Below are 20,161 nucleotides of genomic sequence, written 5' to 3' on the forward strand. Positions count from 1 at the left end.
CCCATCATTATAAGATGAATCTAAAAACAATTAGAAAAGACAGGAAGTCTTGAATTTACTTTTTACTGCAGGAAGTGATATGAGTGTGCAGCACAAATAGCTGGTTTATTTCTCTAATTGCATATCCGTCTCTTTATCTCCTCCTTTCTTAATGTTTTCAGGTAAAGATCAAGCATACAATTTCTTCCCTATTCCACCATAAAACCGGAGCCAAGTTATGCCCAGCAAGTCTTGATCTCTGCCATCAGTCTCCTACCTGCTGTCAGCCTGTCTGACATCTGTGGGCTGGAAATGCCTCAAACTGTATTCCATAAACTGTCCCACACTGCTGCTATGACTAGTCTTAAGACTGATGGTCTTCACAGTCAATTGCATTTCTAGTGACAACCACTCTCTGAGATAAAAGTTTTTGCAGTGTTTGTTTCGAGTTGCTGCTTTGCTACCAGTACAAGTTATTGCATATTAATGCAATGTCAAAAGAAGTACCATGTTGTGATGTCAGGACACAGCCTTGCCCTCGTTTTGTAACCTCCTCTATCAAGGTATCAAATTTTACTTTCTGGACCACCTTTGAACTGGATTAAAATACATCAAGTGAAAGGATGCTGTCAGAAAGGAAGGACTTAAGAACACATGGGAACAGTTCCCCAAATGAATGTTCCTCTCACTCTGCTACAATCATGTCCATATCCACTCTGATCAGGCAGGTAGGCTGGGTTAGAGCCACATGTAGCATTTTGAGGGTCACATACTGTTTAGATAAGGCAGTGGTCTGACTAAGAGCCATGAGAAAGCCTCCTACAGTCTCTGTTCCAGTAAGACGGTTTACAGACAAACAATCATCAATCTGCAACTCCTCATCCCCCACACCATCTTTGCCAAAAACAGAAATGGAAAGTACAAAAAAAAAACCCTATAGAACCAAGAAGAGATGCTTTAATACTAAACCAAATCACTTGGGTTTTCCAGTACAATACAGGCACTGAGACCAAACTCATCTGAGTGCAATTTCAGTTTCAGCTACACCAATAATGCCAGCTTTGCACAACCACATACTAAGTTTGTTGTGCTCTTTGCAACATTTTGAAGTCCTGAAGGAATATGTAAATAGAAATGCCTTCACTGAGCTGAAGTCATAAACCTTAAAATGCCAATCATAATTCAATTAAGGACCATTTATTCTATTTCCAGTTGCTTTCCCAGAGAAGCAATCACCAGTGCTTTGCATGTTACCTTTAGCACTGGTCTCATCAGACAACCAGGTTTGTGTTGGCATGGTGGTTTCCCTCTTTGACCACAGATAAACACCATTCGCTTCTGCTTTGCAGCTCCAGCCCTGACACGCCAGACAGCCTTAAAAGCATGCACAAGTAAACAAGCAGGCTCAGGGCTCAAGCTCGTAAGAGAAAAAACAGAGCTACTTCAGGTATACAATGGGAGCCACGGGGTGCAAACACTGAGATTCGTCCCCTGCCACTAGTAAGTCCAGTGTTCCTTCTCCTGCTGCTCCCCACTTCCAATTTTAGTGCAGTCATTTCAGTGAACAGAGCTCTTCCTGCTCTTTCAAACCATTTTTTATGTACTTAATTGGTGCAGATCTGTGAGCAAAATAAAAACTTCCAGTCCCAACCTGACCAAAGAGCAGCATTAAATCTGGAATTCTGATTGAGTTGTCCTGTTACGATCCTCCTGGCAAGCTTTTACTAGGCAGCTCGACTGAAACTAAGTCATGATTTCAAACCTGTAAAATAGCTGCTTTGCAGTGAAAAATTACGTACACACTGATTTCATGTGTGGTTTATACAAAACAAACTTCCTCTAGAAAATGCGGAGTACAGCTCATTCTGAATCTTCTCTGTCTTATACATGTGGCGGGGGGTACAGAGCCAGCACACATCTGTTTGCAGGAACAAAACACATCCCTCTAGTACTAGACACACTGAGCCAGTGTTTACACACTGATCTGCTAATAAGGAGACCCGGGAATTCCAGAACACGAGATTTATATTTATTGCCATTTTACATTGCCACAGAACGTGCCAAGTTTGGGCACTTTAAATGATGAGGGCTGCTATTGCACATTCCCTTATCAGTCTTTCACACAACTGTGTTACTGAAGCATCCTGATAAGAATGTATAAAATGTCTGCTATGTTTTATAACAGCAAACTCTTCTTCTTTTCAGCTCTGACCCAGCTATTTCAGTCAACAAAGCTCTTTCTAGTTTTTCAAAACACTTTCTACTCAATTAATAGTTGAGATCATACTGACTGTCTTAGAAACTGCAACTCCCCAAAATAATACAGCACAGCTATTTATTCGTGGCTTGAAGTGATATTTTGAGGACTACTATTTCACAATATGGGATGAAACATGAACATCCATCATTTGACGAGATCCAAGTATCACACTTCAGAACATCATACACAGAACATTAACGCACCTTTTAAACGAAGAAAATCAGGAAACTGTGCAACTAAAAGGACCAACTTGCCAAACCCAGCATATGTTTTTGCACTTGCTTTTCCATTCCCAGGCTCGCTCAGATCAATGTATATATAGATAGGCATGCGTGTATGTGTGTATACATACGCATTTGTTCTCAACTGCATCTCCCAGGGAAGTGCCAGTCAGAGGAAGAACAGCCAGGGAGTAAAAAGCCACTTCTACTATAATGAGTGAAAACAGTTTTATTTGTTGTCATTTTGGATTGTTATGGTCTTTTCTTATTGTTTCTTCTAAAACCTGTCTTCTGTAAGCTTACTCTTTGAAAAAAATGTTTGATAGAAAACTTAGCTGGAACTGAATGTTGAAATACCAAATTATGGAAGTCACCTGTCCTTGCACTCATTTCACTCTGCAAGAACCCCATGTGGGAAGGAAGAAGGGAGAGGTTGAGTGGGAAAAGAACAGCTAATTAGCAAGATTTCACAATCTAACTCAACATGCCAGCCCATTTGTCTGTCAGTCCTGCACATATAAACAGGATGAAAAGCAGAAAGTCTAAGTTCTTCACACTTTTATTCCTCAGTTTCACCATTTCTGTCTGCCGTGGTGCTTCTGTCCCCTCATACAATGTCCCCAACTGCCACAGGGCTCCAGAGCACCACCTCCAGAACCAGGAAAGTCATTCACGTGCAACAGAATGAACTGGACCAAAGACACCCAGCAGGATGTGTTTTTCAGAGAGCAACGAGGCTACAGGCTATGAGCTGCTTAAGATCTTCCCTACCATTCAGTACCTCCACTGCAGTCCCAGCAAGCCACCCAAGCCTGAGTGATGCTTGATAGCAGGTGCAGTAAAACTGCAGGCAATACCTGTGCTGGCTGCATGGCTACTGGCACAGACTCGTGGGTTTGTGGCGGCCAGGCTCGGGCATCCAAAGGGTGCACTGCATGCCAAGGCTGTACAGACACACTGGTTGGACTCTCACCCATGTCAGGCAGCACCCTGCTCAGTCTAATTAGCATAAGCAGAGAAGATATAAGAGAAGAGGGGCTAATTAGCCTGAGCAAAGCACCTTGTCAGCTTGGGAATCTCTGCACAGGGCTTGGATGCACAAATAGATGTACCCATAGTGACTGAGCTTTTCTTACTCCTTGCAGTCAGCAGGTATTTCATTATGCCCAAAAACAACTTACTGCCGAAGCAACGTGTCTTGTCATGTGAGAGCAGAATGGGGTGACTCCTCAGTTCTTAATGCTGCTTTTTTGAAGCAAAGAACTGCAGGGATCTTATATATCAACGTATGATGCTTTCTCCCATTGCATGTTCTCAGACAAATAATCCAGTCTTCCTTTGCATGATCGTTTTTGAGGGAAGAGGATCCTCTTATGGTTGCTGTGTATTTGTTTATTTCTATTTCCTTGTATAACATTCTAGGTATTAGAAAAGGAGAGGAAGAACACAATGCTGAGAATAGTTTCACTACTTCACTGTACCTTCCCCATCTCAAAATACTCTCCAGATGGAAAGAGTTTATTTGGAAGTAGGCAAGCAGAAGGCTGACTGAAGAAAAGTGATAATTACATTAGAATAATAACAACAAGAAAACCCAGAGCTAATGAAGCCTGACGGCTTCATTTAATTTAAGAAGAGACTTCACCCTATAATGAAGACATATAAAGCTCTACAGCTCACTCACCCTTTTTACAGATGCCATCAGGAGCAGCAGGACTGCTTACTAAGCCAAATCCATTCAGCTGAACTGGTCTGACTGGTCAATGATAACAAGAAGGAAGTGCTTGTACTTATATCTCCTTGTTGGCTCTGCAGGCTATCCCTCAGGTTGAATAAAGATAGTTATACAAATGTTTTAATAGTTCTGGTAAAAGTAAAAAGGATCCTAGTAATTTGCACTGTGGAATTAACAGACATGTCTTAACTCAGAAGTATGTTACAAGGACCTTCCCACTTCAAAAGGCAGCAATACATGACTGAGTGACAAAGAGACATTATTTTGTCTCTTTTCCCTGTACGGAGCTGATTCTTTAACAAAGTTTGCAGAGCACAGTTTAACAAAAAAAAAACAAAAACCACCAAAAAACTAAACTAAAAATAATCCTTTCAAACAACATAAAATAGGCCCAAAACATTTTAACAGTGAATATGAAAAGTGTCATCTCCTCCAGTACTCTTCCTGTTGCTCCACCGAGTGTCAAACTCCCTTTTACTTCACCAGAGGTTCATGTTACCTGAAGTTTCTTTTTGTCAGCTATTTGCATCAGAAATGATAAATCAAGCTGTCAAGAAGACAAGTTTTATCTGCCAGAGAGACAAACTCCTGAGAGCTGAAGGCTTAAAGCACAATTTGCCCACTGCCTCCATTAAGACCACCTTCGTTGCAAGGAATCTCCGTGGCTCTGTTTACAAACGTACCCTTGTTCTGAAGGCCGAACCACATTTTGCCCAGCTTCTTTCAACTGACACAACTTTTGTACATTTTTAGCAGGATTCACTGCAATCCAAACATTGGGAGTGAGACAAAGGGAATTTATAAATCACCACCCCAATTCTGACTGAAGGTTGCCTGGCACAGAAAACCACAAATAATGTTCCTCCCCTAATCTAATGCAGCCCTCACTCCCCAAACAGATTTCTTCCATTACTAGTGCAATAACTTGGTAATAAGTTGCACTACTGCAATAAACTTTATTTGCCATAGTAGGGAGGGTTTTTCTTTTATTTAAAGAGCTGCCAGGAAAACTCATTAGAAATAAATAAAAAACAGTATCTCCAGTTTCCTTAGTCTGTCTCTAGTTCTGACACCTCAACAGGAAAAGAAGCTAAAGGCAATGCTTTCAACTTGCTTATCTTCTTCTTCTTGACCTTTGTGCCATCAGGTGCCTCTGAAACATTCATCAGTGTCTGTAGCTGAAAACAGCAAAGCTGATTAACAACGAGAAACATAAAACTCACTGAGAAGGAAACCTGATAGCATCAATACAGCCAGTTTGAATAAAAGTATCTGATAGTCCTTCCAAAAATATACATCCAGGGTCAACATGCCTAGCAGGCTGCAAACAAACCTGAAATAAATATGAATGAAGAAGTTGTACAGAATAATATTCTGCTAAAAAGGGCTCATGATTCCTCTTAACTAACCTACCACTATCAGCAGCCTTTCCTTTTGAATGCATGCTCCAAACAGAAAATGGGAAAAAAACTCCTCTCTAGGAGAGCTTAATTTATATTCTCTTCTTGCTGCTGCTGCCACAAACATTATCAGCTTTGAGAGAAGCATTGGCAGGTTATGAGATATTGTTAGGGTCATCATGGGTGCAGCAAACCAGCTCACCAGTGATGCTAACTATCACAGCAGCACAAGAAAGAGGCTGTGAAACACAAGGAGCGTAAGAAAAGCGGAAAGAAAACTCTCACAGGCATGAGACACCTGTGTTTTGATCAGCTTCACCCCAGACACAACCTGCAAATAGTAGGGCAGCTTTCATGCCATGCTATAAACCTGTGAAGGCTGGGCTTGGTTCCCAATGCTTCTTCTTGGTTTCACTGGAAGTCTCTTGGACCAAGAAGAGTTGCCAGCAAGGATCAGAAATTTCTCCAGCTGGCACCACCAAGTTAAAGATAAGGAACCATAAGCTACAGTGCTGAACTTCAGGAGATGCTTTTTGTGGTCTCATGGACCACACTGGTATTGTGATCATTAACAAAGGCATTATTCACCTGCCTGCCTTGCTGCATTTACTCGCTCCAATGCACTGTGCACTAGGACTGCCTGGACTTCTCTAATGCCAAATCATGAAACAAAGCTGACAGCAAAAAGCTGGGGCAGCAGTTAAAGTGACTGCCAAAGAGAAATCTGTTTGCTCAGGCAAAAGCTGTTCTCAGTCCAAACATGGGAGTCATAATCTTACAGCCATTTGCTTGGAAGACAATGAAGGAGAGGCAGAACAGACTGGGAAACTACAGCTTGCCACAGTAGAGAAGAGAACAATCTTTGTGCCCAGATTTCTTTGCTCTGCAGGGTAAGTTTTACAAAGCTGACAACCGGTAGCAACATGTAGCGGCCTCAGGCGTCAAGCTTGCCTATCAAAGACTTGGACTTTAGCCCTGGAAAAATTACAGCTTCTCACTTCTCTGGAACCTATACCGGACAACAAGAAAGCAAGAGAGTAATGAATGACCTAACTAAAAATTATTTTAATACATGGATTGCATACTATAAACCGTACACTTAGGAGTGCAGGGAGAACTGGGAGGAGATGTAGAGAAGGAAAACATCACATATTGATAGGAACACCATAGCCACAGATGACAAAAGACAACCAGCTGGGGTTGCTACAACAGCAAAGTCATCTACTGGAGTGGTAAGGGGCTGGCACACTGAATGGAAAGTATGGGTCCAGCAGATAAGCCCTGGAGACAAAAGAGGAAGATCAGCAGTTCAGGCTGGGAGTGACAGTGGGGAAAAGGCACCTTAGGAAATCATTAGTTGAAGAGCTAGCCAGCAGGAATATGAAGAGAAAGTAAATCAAAGGAAGCTGCACAGATGTAAATAAAAAAGGTATTTGGTCCTCTGGAGCACTGGTGGCTTACAGCTTCATCGCTGCATCCTTCTGCAGGACTTGAAGCCACCCTGGCCACCTCTCTTCTGGGTGGCAGGTGCAAGCAGGCACGGCCCAGCTCTTACCTGCTGTCCCTAGGTGTCCATACACTGATCATAAGGGGGATCCCTCACCAACAAAACAGCGCAGCTGCTGCCAGTGGCCAAAGCCTCTTTGGCACCCATGCAGTCTGAGGATGGCTGGGGCTTCAAGGCCAGGAGAAGGGGTGAGCTGAACTGATGCACAGAAACACCCACCACCACCCACTTTGCATCTGCACAGGCACACCTGCCCTGCAGGACTTCTGCAACATCCATTTTAATCCAGTGTTCAACAGCTAAAGTAAACTGCCAAACTGAAGGCCCAGAGTTATGGTCAGAGACTTTTTTGAAGTCCCACAAGAGACTCAAACTGTTTCAGCTTCCTCTCCCCAGCGACAGCCTTGAGCTGTTCTTGCCTGGCTGCCGGAAGCCTGTGACGTGAAATAAAAGCCAGGAAATACGACTTTCTGAATAAACATTTATTTGGTGAGAAATACTTCTGATTTTTTGGCAGAGAAACGGCAGAAACCTGAAGCCCTATGTATAGCATGCCTGCAGAGAGCACTTTCTATTTAAAGGGAAGCTGCAGCTGTCTGTAGCTCTTAATGAAGAATAATGCCTAGGAATAAATTACTGCTGTTTCTGAGAGACATTTCTCAAATTAAAGTGATTCTTCCCTTTTTCCCTCTCACTATAAATACCGAGTGGCATGTACTGGGCTGTTGTTTGGAAGAACGGACACATGCAGCTCTGCTCTTTTCTCAGCAGCCTGGTAATTTCCATAGAAAACCATGGAGTGATTTAGCATACGGATAATACCAAAGTGACACAAAAGCAGAGACATCCAGAATCATTAAGTCTGCGTGTGTCAAAGCTTCCCGTTGCTCTTCCAAGGTGTGTACAGCTCAGAACAGAAACCAGGCATCACTTCCAACCACACCACAAACCCTGAGCTGAGGCTCCAGGCGTGGGAGATGGCCGCTCACAGAAAACCGCCGTGAAAGGCTCGCTAACCTTCAATTTCCATCACTTGCACAAGCCTCCTCCCCGAGGGGCTGCTGCAGCAGCAGGATGGGCAGGCTGAGAAGGTGATGCTCTGGGGAGAGGGTGTGCCTGGGCTGCAGCCAGCATGGCCAGGCGGCTCAGGAAGCAGCACTGACATCAGCTCCAGGAGCTGTCGCTCCCAGACCCGTCGCAGCTCCACGTGCCAGGAAAAACAGCCGGCAGTCGGGGGGGAGTACATAGGAGATAGGACCCAGGGTAAAGGAAGCGAGGAGGGCCAAGGAACAGAAAAAGCAGGCAGCAGCTCAAAAATGGGATGGAACAGGGGCTAAACCATGCACAACCACGACCCGCCAAGACCCTCTCCGGAGTCAGCTCTTACAGCAGCAGGTTCCCACTGAGGGCAGGGCATAGAAAGCCTGTCTGGGCTAGAAGTGGGGATGTTTACTATCCTACCATCTGCAGTTTGCCCAAAATAACAGTTATAGATATGAGATCAACTAAACACGTTTCTGTTATTGACACATACTGGATTTAGAGATTTATTTTCCATTTCCCACAAACTGTGCCAGAGGTTTTCGCCTAAGCACAGAAAAAAAAATTATGTGAAGAAATGCCTGTGAGTGAGGAACATTAAGCGTTTATTCATCGCTCCTGTTAGAATATGTTCGTGCTTGTGTGGCTAGCACTCCAAAAAAGCTGTGGCATATGTTTTCAGAAAGGGAAAAAAAAAACCTCAGGATACCTACATCCTACCAGAAAATTACAAAACCGTATGCTGGAATACACAAGGTACCCTCTGGCAAGAGCAAAGGAGTCTTGTCTTGCTTCATTTTTACCCTTACTAAAATAAACGTTCCTCCTTAAGGAACCCTCCTGACATCTCTTTTTCTCTCCCCAGAAGTGGAATATGGACTTGATTTGCACAAGCACTGCTATTCCAGAAATGTGTTGCATCCAAATGAAGAGAGCAGGAAAAGGGAAGCGAGAAATTTGTACTGTTTAGTAAACAGGCAGTTTCTAGGTGGATACAAGACACTGGTCCCAATTTACTGCACCCCTCCCTCCTCAACACTCCCCTTCCTCTGAAATTTGCCTGGGTGGCAGAAGGAGGCAGCAGAAGGGAAAGAGAACAGCTACCACTTGCAGTGGGAAAGGTTTGATAATTTTCCTCACATCTTAACATGATAACACCCTGCAAACAGGGAAGAGAGAGCAGTATTTTTCAGTAACATCACTATATGCCAGTATTTCCTTTCAGGAGAAACACTGTACCTCCTCACCTCTGGTATTCTTGTCTCCCTGAGAGGTTAAAGGAAAGAGGAGAGGAGGAGCCTAGCTGACTGCCTCCTCCTTGCAGCACTGTCCTCCAAGCAGAAGCCAGGTGACGAAATACACCTCAAGGAATTGCTAAAAAGCTCTCCATCACCTAGAAATGATTCCTCAAAAGGAACCAGTCCTGGATGCCAGGGTAAGAGCAATTCTCAAGAACACTTTTTCCCATCCATACCTGGTGAGAAGAGTGCTGTTTTTCCTGCACAAACCCAGGCCTTCTGAGTGTAATCAGGGTTTTGGCAGCACAATAGCAGAACATCACACTGTGCTTTAAGTGGGCTGATTTTAAACCGTTTAGAACAGGGCAGAATGTAATGATCACACTGAAGGCATCTTCAACAGATATTCCATCCCCTGTAATGGCTGATGACTGCCTCATTCAGTTTATCTGGCTGATCTGGAATGCCACACACCTTACAGGACCCGGGGAATGCTCTTCTTCACCTGAGGTAGTGCTGCTGTTGCTGTCAGTGGAGGTGATTGGAACATCTTGAACAAACATGTCCTGTTATCCCAACAGCTCTACATGCTAGGATGGTTGATCACTACTACTACTACTACTACTACTACTACTACTACTACTACTACTACTACTACTACTACTATTATTATTATTATTATTATTATTATCTGTCTGTCCTCTCCTTTTCTAGGATGCAAAGTAAGCTCTTGTGGTTTTAAAGAAAACTTTTGAAGTGTGAGAATATGCTGATATGGCCACATCTGCTTGGATACACAGAGAGGAAGAAGATCCACATCTCAGAGGCCCCTTATTCATCTTAATGAGCTACTAACTTGGCAGCCTAATGGTAACTAGTAAGTAACAATTCCAAATGTTGGCTTTGTTAACTATTTCACTGTAGATCAAAGTGGGTGGGAAAGGCAAGAGATGATAAAAAATTTTCAGTGACTTCTCTAATATTTATTTTGCAACTGGGTCTTGGGAAAGCAGCACCACTTAAACTCTGTCTTAATCTGCTTCCCAAAGCCTGAACCCAAAGGGAAAAGCAGAGCAAAGGAGGGCATCCAACTCTGAGGAAGCTAGAAGGCATGCCAGAAAATACATTTACTACATTAATGGAAAGTGCACAAAATAGTTTGCTCAAACTGGGAGAATCTACAGCTTGTTTTATGACTACTAACATCTTGAAGGACCACTGCATACTTTGGGCATAAGAATTAAATACTAACTTGCCTAACTTGGAAATTTCCATGGTTCTTTCTTAAGGAAAAAATAAGGATTATTCCAAAACCTGGCAAGCAGAGAATGCTTGTTTTCTTCTTTTTGTGAGAATGTTTACATTTGATCTGCATGTTTGCCCATTTCAACCCAGAAAAGCAGTGGGCTTCATAAGAAAAACAATCCCTCATGGGAACATTTTCTTTAATTAATACCACAGCTGAATCAAGGTCTCAGTTGAGTGATGGTGTTTCCTTCAGAAAGGTGTGCTACTCCAATTCCCATGAACACAAACCCCTGAGAGGAGCACTTGTATTGGAAATACTCAAACTAATATAACAAACTGACCAACAGGAGTTTGGAATACCAGGCAGAAATAACTACATTTGCATTCCTCTAATCTGAAAGTAATCAAATAATTTCAACCATTGTACAAGTGTGCATAAAACTCCTAAATGTGACCTGTAGATTCATGAACTGTTATCCATATTTTTCTTTTTTGTTAGGCTACACAGTCACATGGCCTTCCAATGCAGGCTCACATATTTAACTAAAAAGCAATAGCAGTATGACAAATAACTGCAGTAGTCCAAGGAAAAGAAACCCACCATCTTTCCTTAGATAACACTAGTCTTCCCTTAAACCCATTAAAAGAAAAAATAAAGAGGGAGAGAAATTCAAGTCTTTGGTGCTCAATGGAAGCACAGGGAAGAGACCAAACACTACATGGCAGATACTACCTCCCAAAAGACACAATTGGAAGTACTTGTTATCACTGCTAGGAACTCACAACATTCACTATGTTCTTCTTCAGGGAATTCTGGATTATCCTTTAGCATGAAGATTTTTCAGAAGCTGCTGGATTGTTCACAGGTCCTCACTGGCTTTCCTCTTTCAAATAAAGTAAGGTAGAGCTGTAAAACAAAAGCAAAACCAAGTAAGAAAAGAAAGCAAGGAACAAAAAGTGGAAAATCCATACAGCTGTTTAACAAATGAACAATTGACTCCTACATCTCCTGGAAGCAAATGTTTTTTTAATGAGCTCCCAAGATGGAAATTCCAGTACAGAGTGAGTGTATGGCAAACACTGATCTAGGATAGGAACAGCCATTTGCCCTGTACATATTATTACAAAAAATTAAAACCCGGTTCAGAATTGCTGAAACAGATAGATAATTAAAATAATTCTTGGATACTTCTGTTGCTGTATCTAGAGAAAGAAAAAAACTATTTCGAGTTGTTGTTTAGAAAAGCATCTGCAAACAAAGCCCACAATGTGCAGAGAGATCCACAAAGGGAAGATTTTTGTTCTCAATGAAATCCTCTAAGGGAATGCAAACACCTATCTATTTTCATGGTTGTCTGCAATATTGTAACAGAGGAGTACTGAACCAAAAATACACACACAGATTCTTGATGTTCCTCAATAGGAAGTATTTTTCATATTCAAGATTCTTAATATTGTTTGGTTCTTTATTTGCTTTTTTGACAAAATTTCATTGTGACCAACTCCTAATTTATTTTTTTTTACCTACTACACAAGGTATCAGACTATCCTCAACCTTTTTATTGGGCTCTGAAGAAACTTCTGGGTTTCATTTTTATGTGAACCCCACAGAGAATACATAAAATAGAGTATGTATTTCCACAGGCCACAAATCGAACATTTTTTCCTTGAGCCAGCTTCCCATGATCTACTTGTGCTTCTTAAATTCTTAGTTTCACTTTGTGCCACCAACATTTTCTACCTCCTTAATGCAAGGCTTCTCAAACCTTTCACATGTCACTTGAGGATTTGAGCACATGGATCCCGTCCTACCAGCCTGAGGGTGGAATCCACGTCCTCGAACCAAAAACAAGTGGAGGACAAAACTCTACACCTTAGACAGAGCAAACTCTCTTCACTTGTTGGAGGAAACAAGGCAATCTAGAAAATGATTCATTTGACCTATCAAGCATCTGGTTTAGGACAGAATGATTCACTCTCTAGAAAGGTCTGGTTCTCTCCATAAAGTGAGTCTAGACACTGAGCTCAGATTAGATGGCTACATATGAATGCAGATGAATTTCACATTACTGAAGGTGGGAAACAAGTCAGACAGATGGACAAGTGCAGTTCGTGGGTGAAGAGCAGAGAGAAGACAATGCAAGGATAAAAAAAAGTTGCTATTCAAAAGAAGTTTACATCTATGACTGTTTTAGTTGAACACACAAAACAACAAAACCTTTCAAAGCAGTATCTGCCCAGCTGATCCAGTTTTGGTGTAAGACTACCCTGGATTTACTGGCTAAGGCTAAACCCTGATGGAGCAGTGTCTGTAAATCTGTATCCAGCTGGCTGGGACTCAGGCAGGCACCTGGCAATGATGACAACAGTGACCACTACTCTCAAGGCACATGTGTCTTCATCGTCTCCCTGATGGAAAGTAAAAATGCAAGGTACCTGTTTCAAAAATCTTCCCCTTTTAGGACACAGTGGTTTCTCAGGAGCTACAGCTCCTGTGTGACAGAGTCACCGCTACCCTGATACCCAGGCCCTGGCTTCACTTCCAAGACTTTGGTCAACAGCTTCTCTCCTCTACTGAACTGGGACTCTGCTGCTTATCTGACAGAGAAACACATCATCAGGCATGGTCTCACAATATTTTTAACATTAGAAAGCAGACCAAAGAGAGAAAAATAACTCAGACCTATTTTAAAAAAAGCCCTTGAAACCTTGCTTAAAACCAAACCAATTTATTTTCAAGCCATTTATTTTTTTCTTTACATTACAAGAATCTCACAATTAAAAAAACTGTCGCAGCTCGAAATACTCAAACCATTTTGCTTCTAAGTGTTAAAATGAAAGATTTCAGCATTTGCAAATTACTTATGTTTTTTTCTCCCCCCCAATAATTTGGTAACCCTAAAAGTTGAAATTTTTATTTCTCATCTCTTGTCATTCAGCATTCAGGGGAACCTTTAAATGGAGTCCAAATGACTATGAGAAAATATTTAACATTTCCAACAAAAATAGATGGTTTCCAATTATTTTTAGTAAGAGCAGGGAAGTTTACTCCTTGCAAACTCCTGCTTGGATAGACTCCTGTGAGCCTCCCTGGAGAGTCAGCTGTGCATAACCTCGGGCTGACACCCACCACACTCAGTGACTAACTCCTTCCACTAACTTCAACAAGTGGGATTAGGGTTTTGATTCTGTTCAAGTTAGCGAGGCTCCAACTGCCCAAACCAGGGCTTTGATCACTGAATCAAGAGCGAGGCTGCTTGCTTGCTATGCAGTGATCTTGCTGTCAGCCTGGAATGTGTCTTGCAGACTCTAGAGCAAGGGACACAGAACAGGCCACAAGCAGCACCTGTGCAGTGGTGGTAGATACCTTCTCCACGCACTCACATTTCATGGGAAAGATGACACAAAGCAAGGTAGCTTACACCTCAGGCAAAAAAAAGGGGCAAGAGACCTTGTATTCACTGCTGGGTGCCTTTATACCATGCACACAGCCAGTTATTACGGAGCAGATGATAAATTCACAAGCTAGTTTAATCTGCTACAACTTGCTCACTTGACCTTACCCACAGGCACTTCACTCAGTGAGGGCCAAGGCATGTCTGCCTGCAAATGTTCCCAGGTACTTTTATGCTTAAGATTTAAAGATAGCACAGCACAAAATTCAGGATACATGGAGAGATGCTGCCTCTTGAAGCACAACCCTCACCTGAAGAGCCGAGCACTCAGTCCCTAATTGGGACAATCTTTTTGATATGCAGTTCTCATGGGCTCTGATGACATGCTCTTCATGGAACATGTACAACAGTCATAACTTGGAGGGACCAGCAGAGAAAGCTGGTTCACAGTACAGTTAGGTCTTAACCAGACTTTGTGACTGAAGTTTCAACGTGATCAACAAATCATTATCACATACACGGTTACCGATCACATCTCCGCTATAAATGGGAAGCGTTGCCAAGGAAGCTGTTTTGCATGGTCTCACAGCATTATGGTTTCTCAAATATCACAGCATAGCCCTGTCTTTGAGAGCTAAAAAGGACATTGTGCTGACAGATTAGAAGTGTAATTGAGACATGAACAGATCTCAAATCAAAGAACATGGAAGTACTTCTCAGGAGTATTTTGAGACTAAAATTGGACCCCAGGGCAATCAGCAAATAAGGACTGTAGTACAAGCAAGCAACTGCAAATTGGCAAAACCTGAAAACCAGAAGTTGGCTACGTGCAATATCCTGTATTTATTCCAAGAAAAGGTCATGCTCTCCCATCTTGCTTTGAAGATCAGGCAGTGAGAGATTACCATTTTACTAGTCCTTTCCTGCAGGTTTTTAATTGTCATCCTTTGCTCTCTTGCATGACATAATTTGGTTTCCCTAATTCACAAATCAGCATAAGCTAATAAAACTGTTTAAGAGACGGCAGCCTTGTGCCCAAGTTGTTTCGTTGTTCACTATTATCCCTCAACTAATCCTTCAACTCAAATAAAACCATAATTCATTTCCTGCTTTATTCTCCCTCTACATGAAATAGTTTTAGACAGGTTCAATCCTGTCTCACCACAAATGGGAAGGGTGAGGTTTTATCTTCTTGGAGTGTGCATGATTTCAATTACCTAATGTGTGTATCATCTATTATGTCAGGAAAAAACTTCTAAATTATTTTCAACAGGTTTAGCTGACTTTACACAATGATAAAAGATTCTAATGGAAATTAAAAATAAAAATAAAAAAAAAAAGAAGAAAAAACCCAAAACCCACAAACCAACCAAGAATTTACTATCTTTTAGATTTCAAGTTAATAAAAGCCTCTCTACACCAGCCATACCAAACTTTGCCCATCTGAAAATCTTCTGACATTTTGTCTAGCAAAGGCTGCTGCTGATGCTCTGCTAGTGTAAAAAATACTTAAGTTCCAATTATGCCTACTTTAATGTTTTGGTGAAGCAGTATCACCCTAGGACAAAAGAGGTTTTGTTTGCATAAAACAGGCAGGCATCACTCTGATTTCTGTTTAGCATCCATTCCTCATCTGAAGCTTGATCCTCCACAGCTTTGTCATGTAAACAGACATTTCCCATGGTTTTGCATGTGGTCGACACAAGGTGTTACAGCCACTTTTTGCAGGGTGAGTAAGTATCTGGGTGCATGGGAAGAGTAAATCAAGTTGTTAGCACTTTGCATATATCCTGCAAGTCCTAAACCAGAAAAACAGCATGCAGATCACGGGGCTCAAACAAGGAAGCAATCCATTCTTCCCCATGATTTGTAGCAGAAGGAAGAACATCAACGTTGCCTTCCCCATCTCTGTGAACATGGGACATCCCAGCCCAGACATCTTTCCTATGTGAAAACATCTCTAACATGAGTGCCTACTCAGAGGGAAAATGCAGGACAGGAACATCTATCTGCAAGCAGTACAGAGATGGGAGCAGCACGTGGGGCTGAAAGGGCAAGGCTGCAGCTCACACCCTCCAGTGCAGGAGCCACTACTGCAGATGGCCACTGACTCTGTACAGCTAACGTTAGCTGTGAGTCATCTAGAAATTGGTGTCCCGAGACTTAATCTAAAGACCATTATTCATCATTGCTTCACCCACAGCAGGTATTTTTCACGACTTAAGGCTCAGGTAATCCACCACTTATTTTAGCATCAGCCTGTGCAAACAGACTGAGAGTTTTCAGCTGTAGTCACTGGACTCATCTGCCCTTCCAAACCTCTTCTGGAAACCATGGAAGCAACTTTGTTCCCAGAGCCATCTCGACTGCACTTGTAACCTCTACCCTAATCTCTACACCTTTGAACAAGTGACTGGAAAACAGATGAAGGTTCATCACCGCAGTTGTACTTAGGAAAAAAAATGCCGAACAGCTCAAACTCACACTCTGGATTTACATGATGCCTAATAACAGTACAAACATTAGTCTAACTAGGACCTCAGAGACATCACTTTTACACAAATAACTGCAATCACAATCATACTCCTTATTTGTACTTCATTAATACCCAGTTTTTCCCAAAAGACTTGAGGTTAGACTGTGCTTAGGCTTGTGCTTCTCTTAGTGGGCTCAGTTTTGAAGTTCCATGTGATTTTCCTCCAGAAAGGGAGTGCAACATAAGGTACTAAAATAGCAGGTCAGGAGGTGGGCTGTAAGACACAATGCCAACAGGTGAAAACTAAGAGGAGCTTGTTCAGGTTGTTTTGTCTAAGCAGCAACAGTGCAGACCCATACGAAGAAAAATACCTCACAAATCCTTCCTATCAGATGTCAATGACATACTTCTTGATAAGAATCCATCACCTTACTCACATCAGCACTCCCTATTTGCCACTTTTTAATGGTTATCAAAGCAGGAATACTGGTAGGTGGGGGGGAAAATTTCAACACAGATCTACATTTCTCTTAGGATGCCAACTTTCTTCATTCTCATACAGAGGTTTAAAGTAAAAACATCTCTATTGCCTGCGTGTTTGTAACACACTCATTCCTACAGATCTTCTGAGCAGAAGAGATTGAGAAAAGAATGCAAATGGTCCATAATAATTCAGGCTGAGAGCCAGTAATGTTGAACAGATATAAGCAATAAAAATAACCACTCTGGATGCTTCTGTTACGTGACACAAATATTTCTCTTTTTCTTTTATGGAAGCTATTATGCAAAAAATGCAGCTCAGCCCTGAGTGGAGACAATGAGCCTCCTGCATATTTGAAGAACTGCAGCACCCTATTAACTTGCTACAGATGAGAGGAATCTCAAGGGCCTTCATAACACATACTGACACCTCTCATACGATGGCCACAGCTCTCGTGCAAAGATGGTGTTGAAGGGGGAATCCAAATGATGTGAGTTGCAAACAGCAGCAGCACAAAAAGCAATGGCTGAGATTCAGTTTAATTGCAGTATTTTAAGTAGCCAGAGACAAAAACCTCCTGAAGAAGATTGTTAATGCTACAAACCAGACAACCAGAGAAGAGGCTTGACCTCTGGTGGCAGCAATAATTCCAGGAGATGTCCGTGGGACCAACTGCCTGGTGCCAGTAAGATTTGAGTCTGGGCCATGGCCTTTGCCTCGCTGGGTTCAGCCACAGGTGCCCAGAGCTATTCATCTGCTACATACACAGAGTTTTCAGGGAGCAGCTTCCCCATCTCCTCTACCTGTGCAGCATGCAGGGCTGAGGAGGACCAGACTTACACCAGCTGCCAGGCTGGGGGGACACACACGGGCACAGGCACAAACAATGCCACCACGTGAGCTTCATTTCCTTAGGAAGCCAGCCCAGAACGCACCCTTAACCTTCTCCCCGCTTCCAGTGCCGCCACGTCTTCTGCGCTGCTGATGCAACGTGATACAGAGCTGGAAAACAAAGGCACTATTGACTAACTTTTTTGCAGGATTAAGATGACTATGCTGGCTTACAACAAAGATTTCAATGATTTCGACACTGAGCGCTAAGTAACAGGAACACGACTTGGCAGTAATTCCAGAGATTACCTGTTGAAACATTAATGACAAACGTCTTTTGATGTGGGCTGCTTTATGTGGTGCAAAAGGCAGTGCTGTAATTATGCATTTCCTTTCTATGAATCTAGTATTTAGCAGTAAAGCATTACTGTTGCGTGAGGGGGGGGCTGCACACGTGTATGTTTGTGCACATGTATGTGTGTGTGACAGGAAATACTCCACAGCTGAGCCTGCAATTTACCAGGGTGGCTGCACGTAGTAAATCTGCAACAGTGGAGCTCAGCCTGTTCATTCATCCTGCACCAAGCAGAGGGCTAAAACAATTGCCACGCTTAAGACAAATGTCAGTGTGAGTCATACCAGCCGGAGCGCAAACATGTTTGCTGTCGGGTGAGTCAGAATATCACATCCTGAATTCACAAATCTTCCTATAAATAATAATTTCTGAAATTGTTGCATTTCTTTAATACAATGCAATTTTAAGTATGATGCCAAATCCATAAAGGTTTTCCTGACTACAAAGAATTTTTTTTTTCTTCTCCTAATCCCTTTTGTTTCTTATTGCGTGTATCTACCTACAGTAGTAGGTTGTCTACGGTACCTGAAGTGGTAAATGCATTGATTCACACATCAGAAAAATGCAAGCATGGCTCAAAATATGTCCAAATGAGAGACAGACTCATCCCCCTAAAAAAAAAAACCAAAAAACTAAACACATGCAGCAGGACCTTCACTTACTGGATATGCTTTCTACATCTTCTGTAATTCTGACAAGCTTTAACATGTTCAGCATTTAGAGAAAAAGAACAAAGCAGCTGAGAAAAGGGGTGAGAAATGCTGGAGAAGTGGCCAGAGAGGCCAGGGCATCATGGTGCATGTGAGCAAGGAGAGAATGTGCCTGCACTGTGCTCCACAGAGTGGGCACCCACAGCCAAAGCACCATCCCTGCGTCAGGGAATGCTCAGCCCTAATGCAGCATGCAGAGATCATTCCTCCCCACGAATACGAACATACCTGGTAACAAAATTAATGCACTGTAATAATTGGCAATGATTATCCTTGACTGCCTCTAATTCAGGAAAGCATCTGAATCAGAAGTTATGCAAGTGCCTTTTGAAATAGGGCTGAACTCCAGGATATGACCAAATTTATGCAGGAGAGTCCTGATAGAGATACATGTCATGTCTGTGAGCAAGGGGCGAAAAAGTGTTTTGGGTAAGGTTGTTGGGGGGATGTTTCTAACTTGATTTTCAGTTGGGAGTTTATTCTCATCTTACATGAAAGGGAATTCATACACATACAAATCTCCTTACATCAAATCAAGACAGTCTTGCTTTCTTCTAATTGTTTTGTAGAATAACCACTCAGAAGTTCATTCCTGTTATCTTTCTCAAGCAAAATAAAAGGCCTTTTAGAAAAATTTTATTGCTAAAACAATGAAATCCTCCTGGGAATGACTTCGTTATGGAAATCAAGTGACAGTTTCTTTTATCTAGCCAAGCAGCAAGTCTGCATTTATAAAAGGCATTCTATGCACGAAGTACAGTGAGTAGGAGGACATGAAAATGCTATTTTTAAGATTTCAGCGTTCCTCCCATACAGATTTCCTGGAATAATAACAGCAACAACAATAATGATAATTAATAAAGCCAAAAAAGGAGTATCATCTTAAAGATGAGTGGCATGTGAGAAAGCAAATTGTAGTTAAGGACTTGTAAGATTTAGGGTCAAATGTACGGTTCTTTCAAATAAACTGGCATTGTGCCATGAATTTCACAGGGTTTGAGATTTGCTCCCTAAATTTCATACTGCAGGTTTTTTTTCAAAAAAGGCAATAAATTAACATTATGTGCAGCATATGCTGCATGTCTACCATTTGTTTTCTTGCAGCAATTGTTATTTTCAGAAAAACCACTAAATGAGAAGTTAACTGTGGAGCTGATGCTATCACTGTGTTTGGGTAAGTGACCATGTCAGCTTTTGGAGCTAGGGAAGAAAAGGAAAAAAAAAACCCTGAAAAAATCCAGGGCCAAACAATGTTTTCAAATCCAACAAGAATAAGGGTATGAT

The 20,161-nt window shown here is 42.0% G+C and overlaps 1 protein-coding gene across 35 annotated transcripts in view; it reads right to left on the reverse strand.

The window, feature by feature from the left end:
• ATXN1 (ataxin 1) overlaps nucleotides 1–20,161 on the reverse strand; it is a 383,486-nt gene that overhangs the window by 94,481 nt on the left and 268,844 nt on the right. For all 35 annotated transcript variants that reach the window (XR_004495922.1, XR_004495923.1, XM_033512068.1 and 32 more), the window contains one exon: nucleotides 11,413–11,536. The gene's annotated coding sequence lies outside the window, so the exon portion shown is untranslated. The remainder of the gene's footprint in view (nucleotides 1–11,412; nucleotides 11,537–20,161) is intronic.

Source organism: Parus major, chromosome 2 (genome assembly GCF_001522545.3).
Source record: "Parus major isolate Abel chromosome 2, Parus_major1.1, whole genome shotgun sequence".
NCBI lineage: Eukaryota > Metazoa > Chordata > Aves > Passeriformes > Paridae > Parus > Parus major.